We start from the raw sequence: 23,428 nt of genomic DNA, 5'->3' as shown, positions 1-23,428 counted from the left end.
ATTCTCTCTTGACTCCAGACAAGAAATGTAGTTATRCTCAATCCCAGGGACTACTTTTGAAGTAAGATGTTTACTCAATAGTTTGTTGTGACTACGAAATTAAACAAAAGGAGAGTAGAAGAGTTGAGTTCCCTCAAAGCATCAGTAAAGTTCTTTCCAAAATTATCCAAACCTGAATTTTCTTCAGATAAGAACACAATTCCTCTCACTGTATCTGCCTTACTGTTCAAACCACTTCTCTGTTACTTTTTCTTTATTTTTTTTACTTTGCTAATTTTTTTAGACTATAGCAATTGTATTCAAGTTGAGGGTGTTTGAATGCCACTCAGGAAAGACATGTCCCAGAGCATTTTGTARCAAAATACATTAGTGCATCATTCTGTTCCTTATTTCAGATGATGAGTTGCCTGAAGGAGGATAAATGGCTCATAAAGTTTTCAATGGCCTAAAAGCAGGACCATCTGTTGAAGTCATCAGTGACTTTGTGGCTGAGCTTGGCAGCTGGGAAGACTTCAATCATCAGCTCTTCTTTAGTCAGGTAGGCCTATCTGAAGTCAGTGGGAATTATTATAATAGATTCTTGAAGAGCTGAGACAATGATAAGAGCTTTTCCGTTTTGAGATGATATCCATATTTTAACTCATTTCTCTACACAGATTTTTAGTTGTTCAAGTACCTGGTACTCTTAGGCTATAACTGCTCCACAGCTGTTCACATTGCTCAGAGAGATCTGTCCGTATAATAGAAAGTGATAAAGATCTGCTGGAGCCTTAGTTTTGAGGCTGCTGGTAAATTTGAGTATTCAGATTCAGGTATGTTCTTCTGATTAATTATTGCTTGTCATCTTCCTCATGCTTAAGAAGAGAGAAAATGAAAAGCCAGAGGCTAAGGAAAAGAGCTGTCTTGTTGGAAGAAGAAAATGTGGTTTTCATGGCCCCACACAAGATCAGAAGGTTCAGGGTTCTGATTCTACTTGTGTCTGTAAGATGCAAAATTATGTCTTAATGTGCTGATAAAACAAKTCAGTTCACATCAGTGAAAGATTTTCGTTTAAATCTTAGAACACAAAGTGCTTCGGAAAATTGAAAACAATTTGATTTTTGTAACATGAAAATTCACAATGTTTTAATGGGAAATGTCAAATTTAATATAATAAGAAAAATGAAATCTTTAGAAATGTTCTTTTGCAATAAAAAACCCCAAGTAGACAGCAAATTTACTTGCATTTCAAGACATTATTAAGAAATGAATGTTATTTTCATGTATGTTCATTGTACTGCTTCTGTAGACTACAGTTCTCTTCTAAGGTCCCACTCAAAGTGCACCAAAATCAAAGGGGCACTATCCACTAATTATCAAGGATTTTCAAGTGAAGTTGATTACCTTATCTGCTTAGTATGCATTAGTTTAGCCTTAAAAGGATGATAATATTGAGAAATAGGTGTATCTGAATTTTTTTAAATGGGCTTCAACATCCCTAACATGTTAGAAAATCCTAGAAAATTAGAGTAAATCTTGTGCAACTTGATATTTTGTTCATGGAGTTTCATTGCTTGAGATAAAGATCTTCTCATGGATCACAACAGCGTTTTATTTCGTATTATTATTTCAGGGTACATTTATAGCCCTTCTGCTTGCAGAGAATAACTTGAGAAACATCTTAAGYACACTTTCTCCTCTTTAAGACCCAAGGGGGAAAAAAATACCCCATCTCAAATATTTCATTAAAAATAATCTCAAGATTTTATGAAGGTTGGAATMACAACTTTAAATTCTTCCAGGCAATTTCCTGTTAAGGACATGCCACACAATGACCTGGGAAAAAGAAAAATGACAGGGGAGGGGAAAGAACTTTTGGGGTATCCATCCCTCATGTTGATAAAGGTGCACACCCTGTCATTGGAATAGCTAAGCACTCCACAGTGAAGAGGCCACCTCCTATATTAAAACCGCAGCTCATTGCATGGTGTACCAGTGTAAGGTACTAGCTCATACCTATTACTGAGCTTTAAGCTGCCCATGCAACAACCAAAGGCACTTTCCCTCAGCGATAAGTCAACTTGCTGTCACCAACACAGCCACACAAAGCAGCTGATCAGTAGTGACTTGTTTATCTGACATATGCATTGGTTCTTACACCCACTGATTGCTAACTCCATGGCTAAGCAGTCACTGCTGGTCAGCAGGGACTGCAACACTGTAGGGCTAAGCAATGATTGCAATGGGAGAAGGGTAGGAATTAGAAGAATCTTATTTAATAACCTCATGTTGCTTAAAATGTTCTTGACATCAATACTTCAGTGGTTTCTTCCTATTCAGTGCTCTCTACACTGTCTGGCAGACCAGCAAATCATTCTCTTCTTCCATTACACAGTATTCGTTCCTCCCCAAGACCTATTTCCTCTTCTGACTGTAGTAACCCAAGCTTTCTTCTCTCCGATTTCACCTATAAAAGAATTCCCAAGAATTGCTCTGTATAGTTTACCTGTCAAGCAGAGAGTCAGAAAGTCAAGATCTCATAGTCAGTTGGTGCTGTGTGCTCCTATTCCCTGTTGAATGGCTGTGCAACTAGTAGCCATGGTACTTGCGACCCTTGACTGACAAATGTTTGACCAAGATGGGGAAGTGAGGGTAGAGCTGAGATCTGCCCAGTTTGGCAAGCTAAATACATTATCTGGTGGATTAAGTTAGGCTAAATTGCTAAACTGACCTGTTAAACTGACTTCTAAGAGAGGGCATTGAATCATCCAGGTGATGTGGGTTGCAGAGAAGGCTAGCTAGCCTGTGAGGGACCATCAGAATATGCTGTTCTAAGAAAGGAAAACTGTGATCCTGGCCCGTAGTACTTCAGAATTCTCAAGAATAACTTTAACTATGTCTGTTGCAGTTGAAAGACTGTTTTAAAGCTGAAAAAATGTTGCAAATCTTTCTGAGGCCATCTACGTGCCTGAGGCAAGGCCCTTCAAGACCATTGTAGATTTGGCAAAACAGTTTCTCTGGGAACCGAACTTTTTGTTATTAGGTCCAGATAGAAGTAGTATATGAGGGCTGGGGGTTGGGGTGAGGATTGGGCTGGAAGGAGCTTGTTGAAGTCATGCTTGTTTGTGTAGGAAACTCTTGCTACCCAGAAAAAGAAGGTGACCATAAATATCAGGGYATAAATACTAGAGTTACCTGGGAATGAGCTGAGGCATGAAGTTTTAGTTAGCTCTCTTAAAGGCGATGTAAGAAGGAAAAAAAAAATAGCACTCCTGATTGCACAGTTTGGAAGACAGCCTAAGAGCTAAGAAATTCTAACACACAGATAATAGTTTAAGAAATTATTTGGTGTGACCGTGTATCTTTTTTTTTCAAGATGTTCCAGAGTTGCCTGTTGGTTTAGGTGAAAAACTGGGTGTGTTTTATATGATTTGGATCTGTTCCAAGTGGTTAAGCTCTGTACTTGGTTGAGATGAGTAATACTCTGCTGCTACAACTTTGAAGAGCCAGCTCTACGTAAAAAAGGGGAAAAAATCAATATTATTACATGAATTGGAAAAGGCATTGTTTTTTCTTTATTGCAGAAGAGAATGTCAGTGTAATTTCATAAAGTGGGACGATATCTTGAGTTACCAAGCTAGATGCTTACTTGTTTTTAATAGCCTTTTTCCTCCCTCTTCCTAGCAACCAAGAAACACAATATTATCAGGCTAAGTGAAGTAGCATCTACTCAATAAGAATTAATCACTCTTTGCAATATAGAAACATGTTTTTTGAAATCTCTCTGCCTCTTAGCGCCACTTATACCCACACAGCCACCTACAARCCTCAGGGCACAAATTGGCAAGGATGAGGCTGTTTTGATTTTAARTATTCCACTTTAAAATCAAGCTCTTGTATATGATTCTGATGCCTAATGCTATAAAACTGGAGTAAGTCTAAAATAAAACTGGTGCAAAATAAGAGCAGATTCTCAACTCTTTTTACAATTCTGTGATTTTTCCCCCAAGCTGTATGCCTTTCTTCTTTCTTGATATTTTTCTCTTTCTTTCCTTCTTGCCTTCAGCATCATTCTTCCTTGAAGTCTAGGTGCTTAAGAACATACTAGCTTGCTGCATTATACTCCAGGACATGATGACAGCAAATGCTGTCTCTGCATTTTCTTTCATAATACTAATTTTAAATACCTCTAAAAATAATAATAGCAGCAGCTGTGTTTTCATATACTGCACTACAGTGGAGCTGTTTTGGCTGTAGTCTGAAATKTAAGGATTTATCGTTCCTAGGTAGATTGAATCTTATCCAGTATAGTGAACATACGAATTTACAAACGGAAATATTGTCCATTCAGTGTTAATATCAAAGAGTCAGCTTGTTCTTGCATCTTCAGATAAATGCTATCATGCCAGGAACTGTTTGCTGCTTTTGRTGACTTTTATATAGGTTATCTGTAACAAAAGATTCTGTAGAGTACAGACCAGGAGTCTCCCAACTTTTTGGGAGGGCTGTGGTGAGCTGTTGTATTMCTTTACATTGTAGTCCTATTAGGCCAAGAAACAAGGCTTCACGTAGTTGTAGATGCTTCCCATCACAGATTTTTTTATGAAGCTTAGCACCTAGATGTTTGGTGAGGACTTCATTTTTTAAACATTGTAATCTATGCTGATTAGACTGTGGAACTTGGTTCCTCTTTTGAAAAAAATTAACTTTTAGTAGAGGATCAGCCATTCCTTAGAAGATTTACTATATTTTGTTTTCTTTATGCTTCTGTTATTGCAAGAAATGTCATGATTTAATCTCCAGAATAAGACTAGCTCTAACTTCAGCCATGCAATGTCAGAGACTGGAATTGAATATATCATTTTTATACCCTTTTATTCAGTGGAAAAAATGAATACAGCTACCAAATGTTCTCAGCCTTCAGTTGTAATTTAAAGTTGCAGGTCTTAAGATAGAAGAAGAGTTCGTACTGGGATCATTCAAAAACTAAAAACTACAACTACCATACAAAATAAACAGAAAAACAAAAACCTGCTTTCTACCCCTCTTACACACAACTATCTGCCATTGATGCAGTGAATACGTTCACACAATCCTGCTCTATTCTGGGTAATGATGTGGAAGGCATTTGGGGAACTATTTCTGAACTGATAGGTCAGAAGAGAATCTCTGAAGGGAAAAGATGCAGAAAAACAGATCTTTGAAATCTAAAGGAAGAAGCTGTAGTTTTGAGATCATAAAGCACATATGAGTCTTATTTTACAGATGATATATTACTTTGGACATGTCACATTGTGTTGTGTCAAACGTGTTTCTCCATGTGAGAAGTGATGATGTGACTAATGCCAAAAGATGTGTAACATCATAACGTGATGTGTCAGAAGAAACACTTCCAAAATATCTCCAAAAAATGATGATTCTCTTTAAACCATCCCTTTCCTTGCAGCAATTTAGTGCATAACCTCTCTTTTCACCAATTTTATGTTCTGCATTATTGTAGGTAAACTCCAGGAAATTATGTGTTTATTATCACAGTTTGTGATAATAGTTCAACMTGTCAAGAATATATGGCATATTTTTCTGTTTTCAATTCTGGATTTCTGTGCAACAGTGTCACTGACAGCATTCATGTCTGTATCTTCTGGCAATGAGTAACAGCTTCAGGGWAGGAAAGAAGCCATAAACAAGGAAGCATTTAGAGTGTGGAAAGCCAAGAAGTTGGGCTTTGTTTATCTTACCAGTAAGGTCAGCATTTCAAAGGTGCTGCTGTGTACACAGAATTTAAATATATCTATAGAACAAATCAATCTAAAAGCATTTAAATGCATTAAGTTTATGTGCTGATAAGTCATTGATGCCGTTTAAAAGATAGCGAAGGGTATGATAATGAAACAGATAAAAGTAATCATTATGGAAACTACTGTACCTGAAGAGAACGACAACATAGAGAAAAAAATGAGATCGGATACTAAGGAAAAACTAAGGAGTCTGTGAATTTTGGAACCATTTGCTTGAAGTTTGGCAGCAGAAAATAGGCGTAGTAGTGTCAACTAAGATGTAGATAGTGGCAGTATATGGAATATACTTGGAAGCTTATAAAACTGAAGGTATATAAAACAGAATGCCCAAGAGGATTTGTAGGCATTTTAAACTGCAGTCCAGAAACACCCAGTTTACTTCTTGAATAGGTTTGTGTGAGATAGAAAAGAGGACTTAATAGGCTATAGGAAAAAAGTATAGGAATTGTGTGATGATAGTGGTAACATTGAGGACTAAAGAAGATACACAAGCAACTAGGTTGCAACCACATTTTCCCAAATTCTTGCCTTTTCTCAGAAGTACAGAAGTCTAATGAGCCGTGGAGCCAGATTCATACTGCTRCTCATAAATAAGAAAGAATTGATCAGGGATGTGATAGTGAGTGGCAATCTTGTCTGCAGTGACAAATTAGAGAAGAGTTTAAAAACTTGAGGGAAGTGAGGAAACTGAGTAGTTGAATAGAGTAGAACCTAGGAATTCAGGGAAGCAGACTTGTGCTTGCTAAGTGAACTGGTAGACAGAATTCTTAAGGAAGCTCTTCTGAAGGACAGGAGGACCCAGAAGAGTTGGCTGATTGTCAAGGACAATCATGTCAAAGCCCAAGAACTACCCATCTTGAACTGCTGGTAAATAGAATGACAAGAAGCCAGCTTGTCTGAACAGAGAATTCTAGATTGAGATCAAACACACACACACACACAMACAMAMAAAAAAAAAAAAAAAATCAAGGAAGTGGAAGCAGGGATGGACAACCAAAGGGGAATGCATAAGCATCATCTAGACATGCAGGGATGGAATTAAGGAAGACCAAAGTTTGGCGGGAGTTGAAATGGGAGAAGTATATGAAGAGCAAAAAAAGAAGGGCTTCTACATATGTGCTGGCAGCAAAAAGGAGGACCAAAGGTTCAGTGCTGTATGGGGCTGTGTGATTTAATGATGAAGGACATTGCTGAGGTACTCAGYATCTTCTTTGCCTCAGTCTTGTTAGCATAGTCTGCTCCTAGGCTTCCCAGGTCTATTTGTATAGTCGCAAAATTTAGGGGAGAGATACTACCCAGAGCAGAGGAGGATAAAGATGACTTAGTTAACACAGACAAATGGGAGCTCTTAAGACCAGATRGGATGGGTTGAACAACCTGCCTTATGTCATCGTGACGCTCTTTGGGGTCATCCGGAAGAGTTATGGTAACTGAGGAGGGTCTGTGGTGATTGAAAAAGGCAAGTATTAAACCTATATCCCAAAAAGGCAAGAAGAAGGATTCAGATATCTAAAGATATCTGATATTATCTCTGTCCCTGGGAGCAATTTTCCAGCCCATTTCCAGGCACATGAAGGGACAATAAAGTTACTCAGAACAAGCCAGCATGTTTTACCATTAAATTAGGCTAGACCAACCTGATWTGTTTTGAAGTGACAGACTCTGTGGACAAGAGGTGTAAGAGGTTTGCCTTGCCAAGCTTCTGGCAGTCTCCTGTGGTATCTCTCTAGTCAAGTTGAGGAGATATGGACTGCATGGAGAACCACAAGATGGATGAAAAACTGACTGGACTGTCAGATTTAAAGGGTTGTTGCTTGTGGTAAACAATGTTAACTGTTTGTCAGTTAGGAATGGCGTTCCTCAGGACCATTACTGGGAAAAATACTGTTTAAGGTCTATCGCCTGGATGATAGGATGGAATATGACCTCACCAGGTTTGCAGATGTCACCAAATTAGAGAGACTGTTTGGTATGTTGGAGGGTAGGGCTGCCAATCAGAGAGATTTCAGCAGACTTGAGGAGTGGGCTCATAGCAACCTTGTGGATTTCAACAGTCGAATGTAAAGTCCTGCACTGGGGGCAGAAACAGCCCCACACATCGAGACGCTTTTAGGACTGACTTGAAGTAGCCTTGTATGTCCTTACATCTTGATGCAAGTCTTAACAACAAGTAAGAAGAAGAAGGAAGGAAGAAGAGGCAGCTAATCTTTCTGTAATATAAAAAATAACAAAGTTGGGGATCAATAGTTGAGACTATTTTTGTTGGCGAAAATGACAGGCAGATTTCTCTTACATTCACTGATATTTCTAAGAATGTAGAGTATTGGACTGACAAGGATTTCTGGAATCCTTGGCTCTCAGCTACTTCTATTCTAAGGAAAGATACCATGTATTTCTAAATTATTTGTCATCCACAAGCATATATGTGACAAAGTGATTCCTGAAAAAGTTTGCAGGTCTAGAGRGTTTGGCAAATTTGAGGTTATTTACTGCTCCAGTGGTTGATATCAGGAGTTGTTTAGTGTAACAGTCAGAATTTTATAATCCTTAACAGGGTTGTTAGCCATGTGAGCAGAGAGTAGGCCATTCATGAGCATTGGCAATAAAGGCTTGAAGAGGATTGTTTCTAGGGTTTAAGTTACTGGCAAAATCCTTAGCTGTTAGAGCTCTACTGTTATCAGTGTGAAGCATATTTTACTTTACAGATTATAAATAACACAGAAAGTCATTCAAACCATTGTAAGAAAGCATTACAAGACTCCCTTAAAGAAACTGAAACCTTGTTCTGTTAAATCCACTGTTGTATTAACAGTTACAGTATGAATCTTGCCTCTATCAGTAAGGCAGTAAAGGTCTATAAATATTTTAGCAGGTATTTCTGTTCTGATACTTTGAGAAATTACTCACTGAATGCTTAAAATGACCATACTGGGAGTCCATCATACTGCATATAGTGATTTGAATTACAAGAATAGAAAACAATAAAATTTTGATAGAGCTTTCCCGAGGGATGGTGATATAGCTTTAAAGTATTTTTCACTCTGATTTGCTATAGGGCTACACAGCAAAGAAATGGTTATCAGAATATTATGCATAGGAGTATAATGTGAAAGGCGTTATAAGGCTCTAAGGGCCTGATGAGAACTGTATGGAACTCATTGCTTCTCATAACTGAGTGCTCCCTAACATGATATTTGGACATGGTAGATAAATACAGAAATTTTTGACAAATCTCCYTTTTTAATTCAAGAAAAAAATAATTTTGTTTTTATTTAACAATTGAAAAATAACAGGTTCTCCCCTTCTTACTGTGTTTTCTTAGGTTTCAGTATATACTGGGGGAAAAAGAAAAGCTCTTTTAGCTTTATCTAATAATAAAGCAAAACAAAGAGTTGATAGTTATAAGTGATTTTGTATCATGTGCTTTCAAATCATACAAATTATTAATTGTACAATGAATGGAACAGGTAAAGAACAACTCCACTGTTCTCGCTGACCTATATTTTTCTCAGCATTCTATTTTCATTGTTGTTTTGTGGCTGTGACATCTAATAGTGCTACACTTACTGTTGGAGAGACGAAGCAGTGAGATTAAGATGCTGTGCAGGAAGTCTGACAGTGCTGGACAGTCTGAGTGCCAGATCCAGTTATAAATTCTTCAATGTGTGCCATAAATGCTGTTCAGTCTGCTGATATTGCATGTTCATAGATATTTCAGCTTCAGCTGGACATTTCTCTAATTTCAAGTGTTCACAAGGACAATGGAATATCCTTTTGTGTACTGTATTGTTACCATAGTTATCTTTAGGGGATGATAGGAAACTGAAGAGTTAAAATTGTGAAAGAGAGACAATTATTAGGCATGGCAAAACTGTATGCATAGAGAGAATGGTCTTTCTCAGAATTGCTTAAAGCAGGCAAAGGCAGTGAAGAAATAAGTGAAAGAGCAATGGCACAAAATAATTATTTGACCTGCATATTGTCACAGAACCGTAATGCACTTTCAAAAGTAAAGAGAAAAGCAAACTGTGCTTGCTTTTGACATAATCATAGGAAAATCCTTTAGTATGTTGATGTGATTAACTTCGAAGCTAGTACAGAAAATTGATTTCTGCAATGTTTTTATAGTTCCCCCTCCTTCTTCCATTTTCATTTTTACTTTTCATGGATATATCACCTAATAGGTAAAACTGTTCATTTTGGAGTTGCTTTTTTCTAAACTAAATATTAAAGCGTACTTGGAAGATATCTTCCCTTTTTAAAAAAGTCATTGGTTATAACCTAGTTTTTAATTGGAAAAAGTCCTACAAGCTTTGAGGAAAAGTTAATTCTCACCTTGGTCCATATGTTCCCATATGCAGGCTGCAAATTACAATAAATGTCACTATTTGCTGATGCGTTATTCCCTTTTTAGGTAGTAGACATAACTAAAATGTTGGATAATCTGACCCTTTTTTCCAAAAGATGGTGGTTTTGCTTAGGCACAAATCATGTTTAAGATAGAGACATTAGATCAGTGTCACATGTTATGCATTAACCATTCAGGTAGATTTCATGTATCTACTTCAYACATAAGGAACATTCTCACAATTAGGATTGCAATAGGGAAAGAAGTTTGACAAAAGCCAAGTAGGCATCAACAGGCAATAGCAACTGCTGGAATAAAGCATGGACAAAATTTCTTATTACATCTTGACAAGGGTAGTTCATTAATGATCACACAGTTCTTTGAAAAAAATTTCAAAACAGTGATATATACACTACAAGTGTATATATCATTTAGAATGATCAAAATCCAGAAGAGTTAAATAGGTAGAAATAAAAACCATATTTAGTTCATTGAAAATTAATTTTTAGTAATGTTATATGAGCAGGGAATAATATGGATTCGTTCTAAAGAGATCGGGTTTAATTGTCAATGGAAAATCAAAGAATCCTCTAGAGTACTGGCAACTCCAATCTGACAATATTTTGTACAAAACCCAAGATAAAATTGGGAAAAGACAGTTTTCAGTAATATTCCATAGTTTTACCCCTACTTTTCAGGATCTGACTGACACAATGCAGAGAAAATGCCAGTTGCATAGCCAAACAAGCTGGAGAAGGTATTTTTTAAAAAAAAGTATGTATGAGAACTATTGAAAAATGCAGATATCATTGTTTCTTTTCAAAATACAGTAAAACTGACCCTTACTTTCTTAAAATAAACCCTTTAAAAKAAACTGCAGAACAAACCAACAATGTCTCCTACTCGATGAAAGTTTTAGTGCAAAGTACAGTAAAATAAAAATAGGAGGCAGTTACTACAGTTCAGCAAAGATAGAGTGAGTTTACCACCAAAAGAAGGAAGAGATTAATCTATGTTTAAGACAAAAAGCTGACAAGTAAAGRGAGTAGCATTTTTAGTGTAGAGAAAGGTAGACATTCCATGATTTGCTATGAACCACTGAACAGCAGATTAATCTATGTCCATCTATCAGGAAGACTGATGGCTCTCTGTTGCTCATTAATACCAGATCTTTTTTCATCCAGAGAGTTGTCTTTGTGATGTGCGTTTTATGGCTCTACAACTTTCCAAGGTTACTCTGTTTATGGTAGATAATAATTTGCCAGTTTTACTTCTGTTRCTTGAGATAACTGTCATTCTATCCTAGAATTGCAAATTAATAGCCATCAGTATCTACTAGGAATACTTCTAATCAATAGAAATAGAGTAGTAGCAGGRGGTTCTTACAAAGGTAACCTTAATTTGCTAATTTGGTCTTGTTAGATTGATCCAACTGGCAAATATGAAGGTGAAAAAGAAAAGCTTAACAGAGAAACTATTTCTAAATGATTGCAGAAATTAAATAGAAAAACAACAAAAAAATCATGGTTCTTTTAGTTATTATATTCAGCCTGTAACAATATGGTCTGTCTTTTTGTCATCTCTTGTCCTCACTGTTACATGTTGTAGCTAGATCTGTTTTTGGCAGTTACCTGATCATAAACCATTGACGATCCCTTAACCTCACTTGAGTTCCTCATGTAGAAAGATGAGAAGATCATCTGAACAAAACATCTTGATGACAGTGTTGGTCAAAGCTTACAGTGGTCTTTCTCTGTTTCTGGGATCAACTTTAAATAATTCACAGAAGATCAAGGGCTTTGGTGACTGAAAGACAGCCATTTTCACCAGTTGTCAAAAGCCACCTATCTGCCTTCATAGCTTAACCTAGTTAGACTTGTTTTCCTCAGAAGTTCTTCATCTTTCAATTTATTTCCATTGATGCTATGCCAGAACCTGTAGTAAACAGTTTTTCTACAGCAGTGTAAAATACCATAACTTAGTTCAGCATTCAGTTTGTTTATTTAATTATTTATTTTTTACTAGATGGTGATAATTGTCTTTTGGGTTCAAGTAGTAGTAGCTGTTTTTACATCTCACTGTAAATGGATTTTTAAGTTTAGGATAAAACTACTTTGTGCCTAAAACTGTTGTTTATATGACTTAAATCCAGACATTGCATTTTCTCTCTGAATTTAGTGTGGTAATATAATTATCAAAGAAAAAAACTTAAAATACGAAAATCATAGCGATTATTAATTAATCATGTTCTGTGGAAGTGCCACTTGTCAACATAGTGTCTTTCATCAGTGATTCATCATTGATCCTCTAAAATAAAACCTCCCCCCGCCCCAATTTGTAGCAGTAGTATTGTTTTAAGGTTTTGATACCAAGTTCACTTTGAATTTCTATTTAAGGCTTTAAGACCTTTTTTTGTAAATCTAATTGAAGCTTGGATATACCTCCCCCCACAAAATATGGAATGAKCATATACATATTAGAATATACATTATTCATAGTGGTTTAGTGAAAAATGAATACAAGGAAAATAATGCAAGGATAAAATCACACTTAGTCACTTTTTCTTTCGGTAATCTTGCCTTTTGCTGGATTTTTATATAGTTCTTAAAGAAATTAAAAACACTGTGACCTGCTCTTTGACCACTCTGTTATATTTAGAATAACTTTATATACCAGTCTTGTTTGCCAGTGTTGTCAATAAGCACTTCAGCACTTTGTAAGGCTTTTGCTTGCATCTCTGACAGGTACCAAAAGCAATGCATTCTTCAGCTTTGTCAAATGTCTGTTTTAAAGCAGAGCTAAATGATTACCTCAATAATAAAAAGCCCCCAGAATGATTCTTGGATGTCTAATGTGTAATACTAGATGTGCTGATTATGTGATTAAGTCATATAATGTTGTTATAAAGGTGTTAACTAAGGCTGAATGCATGGCTTTGGGGCATATTTTGCTTCTAGGTTCAGCTGGCTAATGTTCATTGCTGTTTCTATTTTTATAGGAAAAAATTAGTTTCAGCCAATCCAATTATAAACAAAATTTAGCTATTCATATAGAAGTACTTTCTTTTTGATGATACCTTTTATCGTATTTGTAGATTTAGCCACCAAACTAAAAAAAATCAGTTTCTCGCTCAGAGCTATTTCTTGGTGTTTCTCAGAGGTAGATGTGTTAACCTAATGAAGTACTGGAATCCTGTGTAATCTTTTCCAAATTTGTATTTCAATGACTGGTAGTTTATGTTTAATATAAATTTGCTTGTGATTGAACAAGACTCTCCCTCAGTGTTACAATTTTCAGTGTTGTAATATCTGGGATGGATGGACTATACTTCATTTGCAGCATTCACTGCTGTTAGATTAAGTCCCTTATTTGTTATTTATATATAAAATTGCTCTCTTGTCAGTTTGCCTCATTACTAGCATCTCTGTGGAGAGGATATCTGTGCCATAAGGGTGCTTCCCCAAAATAATAATGAAAGTACTGCTTCTATGAAGATCTTTSTTAATCCAAAATCAACCAGATTTCAGAGTTATTTTGTGAACTGAAGATAGGTGAGATAAGCCTTTTTGTAATATGGTATGGGACATAGCTTATCTAGAGAAGATTATAAACAGAAAATAAATATAAGATTATTGTTCATTTCAAACTATAGTAATTCTTATACAGTTGAGAGGAAATAGGATGTTTTCTGTCTGCTGTCCGGAAGGAACTAAAACCACTTGAGGTTTCCTAAGTGCAGTTTACAGATGATTCAGAACTGAGGTTCAGCAAATACAAGTGCTTCTGCTAAGAACAGGTTATCTTACCTAAGCTCATCTCTTCAAAGCAAAGGAGGTTGTTGGCATTTTTAAGAAAATCTATAGCAAGCTAAAGTCCATGAGGGATCATAGCTTTAATTCTAAGCAGCTGGGTAGTCTGAAAAATCTATTTGTTTTAACAAAGGACAAAAAAATATGCTAATACTCAGGGATAAGGTTTGACATGGGGGGCTGAAACCCTACAGCAGTTTATATAAACCAAGCCAGCAAAAAAAATCAATGACTTAGGCCTAAGTGTTCAAATCAGTGTATATGGATCTTAGTCATATGAATCCTAACAGAGTCAATAGGATTTCCATATATCCCCAAACTGTGCTTTGAAAATGCACTTCTTATCCAGAGCCTTCTGAAGCTGATGGAAAATAAAAAAATCTCCTTGATTTCACTGGGCAGTGAATGGGACCCTTACGAGAAGCATATCTTTTCTAAGCAGCATCCCTGCAAAATCCGTTACAAGGAAAAGAAAGATTAGACAGTTTAAAATCAAAAGTGACAAGTGTTCTTCCTTGACATATGACGAAGGATTAWGTTAATCGAAGGGTGTTTCCTAGGCCTGTACAAAAATAATAATAGGTATTCAAGAGTAACAAATGTGGTATGTAAGGCAAAAAAATTCTACAGATTAAACATCATCTTGATTCTAATCGTTAATATTTTTTGTTATTGATATTGTTCTAGGAAGAAAAATCTTTGTGCATTTTTTAAACTGTTTTTCACTTCTATTTTTCATAACAAAAGCTTGCACAGAAATACTGTGTTCTGGGTTCTGATTCTTACTGTGGTATATCAATTACTTTACAGTTCACGGGAGGATTTGTGGGGAGGGTTAGTAGTAAGATAGTGAGAAAAGATGTCTCTATAACCGCTGTCCAGAGAAGTTCATGGCAAAGGAGTTGTTGTGCTTGTATGGTTCTCCTGGGTGTATCAAGATTGCATCCAGCACCACTTCTGTAGCTTTGTAAATGGTAATTCAGTGTTTAAAAAAGGCAGATGCCCCACCACTGAACCCTTGAACATCTAACAGTACATTTGTCTGGTATATTCTTCATTGATCAATTATTACCAGGTTAATGACACCAGGTCTGTTTGACAAATTAAATGTAAGATTGTTGGTATATGAATATAGTTTATGTTTTTTTCCCCCAGCATTTGTAACCCTTACAGATTTGTTCCTTCTGACTGAAACAGCCAGAGGCTCAACTGAAATAGCAAAAAGCAATTTGAAAGTGAGGGACATTCCTAGCGAGTGCCTGGGGTTAACATTGAATGAGTTCTCAGATAAGATTAAGAATTAACCACTGCAGATGTATTGGACTCCATCTGCAAAAGCCACATTCAGAAACAAGGAGAAAGAGCAAAAAATGACTGAAAATCTTAAAATGAGAAATAAGAGCATATTTTCTTTTATTAACTGCAAATATCTACATATGAGTTATGTATAGTCTCCTACAGTCTAAAGTTAGATCAAGGAAATCCTGTCTCATGTTCCTATTTCCAAAATTGTGTTTCGGGGTACTAGCATCCAAGCAGCAACCATGCTGCAGCTGGAAACATTAGGTACCAATTTAAATCCAGCCCTGCGGCTGGAACAGAATAGAGGCCTTTTTCCCTTCATGTGTGCTAACCGCTGGAAAACAACTGCTTTCTCTCTCCATCCATCACTACATTGCACAGTTGCACTTGTATGTAGGGGAGGGGACTACTTCTTCTCAAACTCTTATACTAGTCTATACCTTAGGGGATCAGTTTGAATCCTCTCAGATTTAGGAAGAATCCAAGAGCTCAAGACTCCCGGTTCCTAGGCCAACAGGAGTTCTAGATTCTGTTGTAGAGTCTGATACAAAAGTACAAGTAGCCACAGTGTCCTCTATTAATTGTCGCCATTATGATCTCTGCTTCCCGTGTTTCTGCTGGAAAGAGAGACCACAAAATTAAATATCTTGCCCCTGAATGAAATTAAGCTCCTGAATCAGTATTTATTGCTTATAATGGGAGCTACCATAAAGAAAATAAGCTTATTTGTCCAGAATTGTAAGATCTTGTGATGATAGTTTACAAGTGCACAGTCAAAGTTCTGCTGGGGTTTTAATCTGTATTAATTAGGGTTATGGATTTACAGGAGAAGGAAAAGATCCATTCCCACTAACATTTAGGACAAGTCATGTCTCCTGGGCAGTAACTGTCATTACTTGCTTTGTGTGCATATTGTTCTTGTTTTGTTATGTAACATTTTTCTCCATTTGTATCTTTTGAATTTAAGTCCCTCTACAACTCTCACAGTAAACTCCCTGCTTCCCCCTATACAAGGTATAATATTTTATCCTTATCTTTTAGGCAACTATTTTCTTTCTATGTTCAACTCTTCCTGTAGATATACCTCTATAAGGAAATTGGTCAAGTGTATATTAATAATAACAGTAATAGTGATTCCCTTCTTGTAGATTCTGCAAAGCATTTTGTCTTCCATTTCTTTTATTTAGATTTTTTGATGGCTAATGTGAAGATACTAGAATATCTTGTGTAGCAATGAATGGAATATTTTGTAGTGATCATTCCCTGTCTTCATTCTTTACCGTATGCAATTCTTTAAACATAATGATACAGGTAAAATAGAAATTGCGCAATGAGGGATGTGGAGGAATACACCTGCAAATATTTTTAGACTATTTGCACCTCAGTTTTAGACATGATGAAATAAACAGGCATTGAGAAAGGGGACAAATGGAGTAGGTATAAACTGGCTCAACTGAGACAAAGTGAAGTACGGAGAAAAGTGAAGAAGTGAGAGAAAGTAAACAAAAAGCATATAACTTGCTGTATATCTGAAACCACCTACACCAGAGGTGATGTAAAGAGACATAATAAAAGGAAATCATGTGACAAGAGGAAATCAGACCCTGAGAAGGGCAAAAGTCAACAGCCTGAGAGAAAAAAAGGAAAAGTATTACATTCAGACAATTAGGTGTGAAACCCCAGAAGGGCAAAATAAGAGCATGTAAGTGGAACTGAGAATAAGAAAATGAGAGGTACCTTCCCTATGAGTATTTCTGCATATTCTAGTAATTTTAAATTGTGGTGACTGTACAGTGTGGACAGCCAGGCAAGAATCTGATATATTAGGATACTAACTCACAAGCTGAGCTGATTTGGGTCTGAGTGGGAGATGAGAGAAGAGCACATCATGTTTCTATTATTTTCTCAGAGTTGTAGTAAGAATTTACTGCTTACATGCCTGCTGAACTGCATGTCGGCTTTTTGTTGTTTTTGTCTGATACTACTGCAAAAAGATTCGTAGGAATAACTGGAAGGCACAAGGGTAAACCCAGACTTTGAAAGGCAACTAGTAATTTGGAATGCCATGATTTTTGCTGTTCTGAGCTTGAGCTTAGACCTGAATTGAGAAGCTTCCTGTACCCACACCATGAACAGTTAGATGAGAAATAGTCAGTCCCTGAACTCTTTCTTCCCTTTATTTTTGCCATTATGTTTAATGAAAGGAAGGAATGCAACTTTCTGGGAACTCATTTTCTTGTATGACTACAGAGATTCAAGAGTCATTTGATGCCTTTTTCCTTCATGATAGAAGGAATGCTTGCTTTCGTCTGGTTAAGTGGAATTCATTTATTCTGCTTGAATGCCAATCACTGAAGGATTTCTGTTACAAATGTACATCACATTTTATGCCTTCTATCATCGTGATATTTAATGCACATTCTCTTCACAAGGAAATAATGATGCTGAAAGTGATGTCCAGCTTATCACATCAGCATCATTCATAACCATGTTACCAGGGATAATAAAAAGCCAGACTTCTTGACAATTCTAAGTTATCACAGGGGATGAGGGAATGAGAAGGTGGAAACAAGCTTGGTACAGAGATCTTTTAAGGAGTGCAGTATCCTTATCATTATCTGAAATGGTTATAGTGAGTGTAAATGTGATTTTTGATGCAATGCAGATAGAAAGGCACAAGTCTGTAGCTGTGTATATAAACCCAGTGGAATATTATGTCAAGAGTGGTGATGAATCCCACAAAAGTTAAGGAAGTATCCTCTGTAAATATTGTTTAATTGCTGGGTGAAGCTTTGGAGGTCAGCTGAAAAGAGGATGAAATCTGTGAGATTTACATGCTGCCAAGGTTAGGTAGCAGCTGGCTGAAGTATTATCTCATTCTGAAAGACGACACATTACCTTCCTAGGTCTGCCAGTCCCCACTAAAATACTACAACTTCTAATATTAATAACAATACATGAATGTTTCAGAAACCGTGAACTGGTTTCTGGCATCCAGGGCTCACCCTTAGTCTAGTGACCCAGTAACTAGGTTGGATCTATGTTCATGTATTTCTGCCCTATTGATCCTATTTTCTTGCACAGTTGCAGCAGAGCAAATGGAATCTGTACTACCTTATAGCAGCCAATATTCAGTGGGTTAATATATTCCCCTGGAAGAGGTAAGTTGTATGATTAAGTTTCTAAGTGCTGAGCGGCTGGGGTGGAATACACTTCTCGTTCTTATTCTGTCATACTCTTGATAGTGCAGGGTGCTGACATTATTACACAGAAGTGCCCCATATGTCTCTTTTTCCTGCATTGCTCATGGACTGGAAGTAAAAGCCTTCTACTATGCAATGGAAAATGTGATTTCATAAAGGTTCAGAACTGTAATGGAAAAAAGGAGGCTCTGTTTTCGAACAAAACCAGTTGAAGCTATAATGGCATTTTTTAAAAGAAATCACTTCTGATGTGTCTTAGGTCCACTCTAAGCATGCTGCCTGAGATACTGAAGAGATATGTCTGGAGCAAAACAAAAATGTGGAGTTTTCAAATTGCCTTGTCATCCTGACTACAGTGTTTCTGGCCTTGATTAACACTTTGGGAAACTTCTAAATAGGCCAGGGAGGCGAGTATTTTTCAGTGGCCTTCGGATTAGGTGGTGTTGGATACTGATTTTCTTATATGTATATGCAACTGTACAACATTTAGGTAATCTAGATTTTTAGCTATACAATAAATACTTTCATTCTCTCTCTCTCTTTCTCTCTTTCTTTCTCCCTTTTAATCTCTCTTCTCTGTCTATATATTCTCCTTAATGAGCAAAAATGCCAATATTCTTTCCAGCTAAAGCTGGAATTGTGGTGTTTCTGAAATCTTCATTGGAAGGGCTTCTATCATTCCCACTACAGCAAACTAAGAAACAGCAGTGCTGAGAAACATCAGTTACTTTACTATAGTGTTTCTTCTGTAGATAGCTCCAAAAGTCCTTTGCAAACTCTGGTTGGTATTACTAGTACTGTTCTGTTGATTAATAGACATAAATACAGACTTGTATGCTCAACCAGAATGGCAGTGAAACATTACAGGAGTGTTGCTATAGGACACTCCTTTCAGCCTTCAAGGGATGTTATTTAAAATCAGAGTTTGTTGTACATTATGTTAGGCCATATGCTCTGACTGCTCTGTGGATACTGTTCAGCTCTAGTGCATAGCCTCCAGTGTCAGATGAAAATGAAACTCCAGTTTGAAATCTATACCTGTCATGTTTTCGTGTTTTTTTGGGTCCCTGAGCATTTCAGGTAATTCCAGGGACACCTGTTTGCTAGAAATCCTTAAAACAGCTTCAGACTTTGAAAGTATTATGTATGCTTATGATTTATGAACATGTCTGCCTGTCCTTATTAGGAGTTTTTAAGTACTTGAAGTAAATATGCTATAAACTGGAACTGACTTTTTGTGGATACTAAGGCATATATTCTTGAGGAGAACGTGATTGTGTACATATTTTTTTCTTGTAATAATTAGTGGCATGTACTGGTTTGGCTCGTCTTATCTCAGAATAAGATTAAAGGAAAATGATGGTGAAAGTGGCTTCACACTACTTTAAAAGTCTCCAGATTTCTYAGAGCTTTTCTAAGTGGTTTCCTGAGGTAGATTTTTTTGGTCTGAGGATTTTACTGACATACAGTACTCCTATAGGATTTCTAGCACTCTGTCAAGCAGCCTGAAATCAACTAAAGGGTTAAGAAAAACCCGTGTCATAGAGAACAAAATTCTGTAGGAATTACTACAGTGCTCTCTGCTACCAATTTGTTTCCGTTGGTTTGTCTCTAAGCACATCTTAAATGCCATTACTGAAATAGGCCATGCAATATTTTTGTGATGTGGAAAGGTGCTCAACCTTTCAGCTCCACAACAAAATTGAGACACCTAGTGCTACAGCATTTTTAGAAGCAAAATGTAAACAATGATGCTTTTATTTTTCATTTGATGGTATCAGACACTGCAGCTTTCTACCACCCTTTCTACAGGAAGAGATTTTTCTCAAAACTTCGTGTTTCAAGCCAATATGGCATGAAAAAATATTTGCAAATTACTATGCTTTTCCTGTTTTTGCAGAATATTAAAACTTTCTTTTCCTTGCAGATGGAATTAAATGTATACCATATTAAATACTTCATAAAACACTTTTAAAGCTGTGTTGGCTCTAAAACAGCCTCCCCTACCAAGATCCAGTTTTATCTCATCACTTTTTCCAGCTTGGCTGAGTATCTGCTTCTGCTAGTTCTTTGAAATTTATGAACTAATTGGATGATCCAAAGTTTGTGATGAGGAAAAAAGGAGTTATTAAGTAATTACCTTAGCAATACTCATAACATTTCCCTGTCCTTCCCCACTCTCTTTGTTTCTATGTTTACATACTGTCTGTTGAGGTCACACTAAGGCAGTAACCCTCATAGCAAGCTTGCAGCCCAAGAGAGTGGATCTGTAGAGTGAAACACCTAGTGCTAAGGAGCTAATACCCCCAGTGTACACATTTCAGGGGAATGTGCTCCAACCTGACTATATTCTGATCCTACAGAATGAATTACCCTTGCGGTGCATCTGCACATCTTCATTGCTTAGTAATGCAAAATGAGTGTCCTCTGCACACTCCTAGATCACACCATGATAGGCCTGGTTAGTGATGGCAGTCAAATGATTTGCTTCAAAAGCACACTCCTAGTCCAAACTAACATGCTAATATAGATTAAAGTCATTCACAGTTGGACACCATGAAGTCCATGATAAAAAGATTAATTCAGGTAATCTGTAGTTCAGATCAAGATCAGAACTGGTTCAGTACCATCTGTACTGAAGTCAGTTATCACTGACTTCATGGTGAACAAGGTAAGATTAGACTATAAAAATCCTTGACATGTCTCCCAAGTCTGTCTGCTGTGTTCTACTGTGGTGGCTAAAGTCAAAAAATCTACACTTAGTGACAAGGACAGCAAGAGCGAAAGGCAAAGATTTTCCAGCTGAAAATACAGAGGAGCTGATTTGCAAAAGAAGCATAAAAGCAAAAGACAAACACTTCACAAAGCTAAAAAGTTTAGGCCCAAATAGAAAAATCATGTAAGCACTGTGTGGTAAATTCAGATGTGCTTCTTGTCCATTTTCTGACTGTTAATGTCACTGGAAAAGGTCATTTTCACGGGGCTCTGGAGTATGATTGTTGTCAAAACTGGGTGGCATAGTGTTTATGAAGGCGTATCTTCTCCATCCAGATTAAGGATTCACTTTCCTCAAAACCTCAAAGCCAGTCTCAGCTCTTGTTGGTTTTGCACAATTGTGCAGATCTTACGACCTTAGCAGCTTACTAGAGATCAGCCTGGCTGTTATATCTTCAATCTATCACTTAGGATGACTTATTAACTGTATTTTTTTTTAATAAGGCAATATGTAAGACTGTGATCCTGCAAACACCTACTCCAACAATTATAATTAATTCTTACAATTGATCACAGAATCATGCTAAGGAAGATAGGCAGAATTGTACTAGCTGGAGGCCTGGCACCTCGTTTCTCCACAAGGTTCAGTTTGACAAGTAAAACAGCTAGTTGCTCCTTGTTTTCTGTAACGTCTTCTCTGTTAAGCAGTTTGTTGGAATATGAGATCAGGAACTGCTTTTGTCTTGCCTTAGTGAAGCCCTGACTGTTGATCTGGACCACACCACCTTTTAGATTGCTCCAAAATGTGGAGTACTGTAAGTCTAGCAGCGTCATGATATGCTGTACTGAAGCAACGTACCTGCAAGGGCCTGGGATGATGTGAAACTGTGAAGTGAACCAAGTATGTGCCCCRTTGGCAGCAAAATGGAGAAGGAGGTTGGAGGTAGAGCAGAAAACTTAAAAGTGACTTCGATAGCTTGAAAGAAGTTTTCTAGGTTGAGCCTTTGAGCCTGTTTACCTTGTTTTCCATTCCAAAAGCACTGTCAAGGAGGAAAGAAAGAGAAAGCCATGGCTTACAAACCCATGCGTGTGTGTGCACACGCACGCGCAAACACACACACACACACACACACACACACTCACTCTTACTTTCTCTCTCAGAGTACTCTGAGACAATGTCAGGGCAAAAGTCTCTTGTGATTATGAATGATTTTTGAGGAAAGCGATGTGGTGATGTCAGTGAGTATCCGGAAGGATATTAATTCATCAAACAGACCACCGTTACTATTCATGAATTTCAAGGAGAGGAATTAGAGCCCAGATAGTTTGAAGAACTGCATGACTCAGACCACTTCCATTTTATTCAGTCTAGGGAGCTCCTTTCTTCACATAAACTAAAGCCAGAGCGCAGGAAAAAGGAGAACCTATGTTTTTAATTACTAAAATTTAGGTGTGTTAATCTAATCCTATCCAAAGATATCCTATCCAACAGATAGTAGGCAAATTAAATATACTTCTAATATAGGGTTTAATGAATCCTATGCAAACAAATAACAGGGTAGTATATTAAATAAAGATATAATTTCAGGCATGAACAGGATAAGTTTCTCTGATTAGCACACCAGAAAGATATGTGAAAGAAATTTTATAATGATTATGTACAATTTTCACAGAAAATAYGAGTACTTTAAACAAGAAAACATTAATACCTGAAGATTCGTATATGAATGAAAAAAAGCAAGCAAGTCACAAGGAATTACCCATACTGTCAAAGGTTTAAGAAAGAAAATAGAAGCCCATCTACAAAATAAAATGTGGTTAGAAAACTTGTATTTGACATTTTTGTCTTTGGTACAGCAGGATGCAAGGCAATCACTGTGTTGTAAAGTGCATTGGTAAACAAATTATGATTAGTTGGAAAAGCTTTGACAGTATCTGTCTTAATTGTCTACTTTTAATTTGAGGTTTCCAAAGATTCAGAATTCTAGAAAATCAAATCTCCTTAAGTTCCAATGGGCTGTCAATTAAATTTGACTGATTACATTCACCCTTATCCATAAGGATAACCCACAATTAATTGCTATACAGCGCAAATTGCATCAGGACAAGAGTAGTTTACAGACTTAGGCAAATGTATGGTAATGTTCACCCTTGCTCTCCAGAAACCTGCATCTCAATAATCTCAATGTCCTTCCAATGTCAGACTTTGTGATTTTTATGGCACCCATTATAGTGTATTTCTGTTGTAGCTGGAGAATTCTTCAGTGTAGTTCA

At 36.8% G+C, this 23,428-nt stretch overlaps 1 protein-coding gene across 1 annotated transcript in view; it reads left to right on the top strand.

The window, feature by feature from the left end:
• The first annotated feature begins 451 nt into the window (after window positions 1-451).
• Window positions 452-23,428, top strand: part of RIT2 (Ras like without CAAX 2) — a 214,063-nt gene continuing 191,086 nt past the window's right edge. The window contains exon 1 of the mRNA XM_085321927.1: window positions 452-538. The gene's annotated coding sequence lies outside the window, so the exon portion shown is untranslated. The remainder of the gene's footprint in view (window positions 539-23,428) is intronic.

Source organism: Rhea americana, unplaced genomic scaffold (genome assembly GCF_003343005.1).
Source record: "Rhea americana isolate MKP2758 unplaced genomic scaffold, rheAme1 scaffold_73, whole genome shotgun sequence".
Classification (NCBI taxonomy): Eukaryota; Metazoa; Chordata; class Aves; order Rheiformes; family Rheidae; genus Rhea; species Rhea americana.
This window is presented reverse-complemented; position numbering and strand designations above follow the sequence as displayed.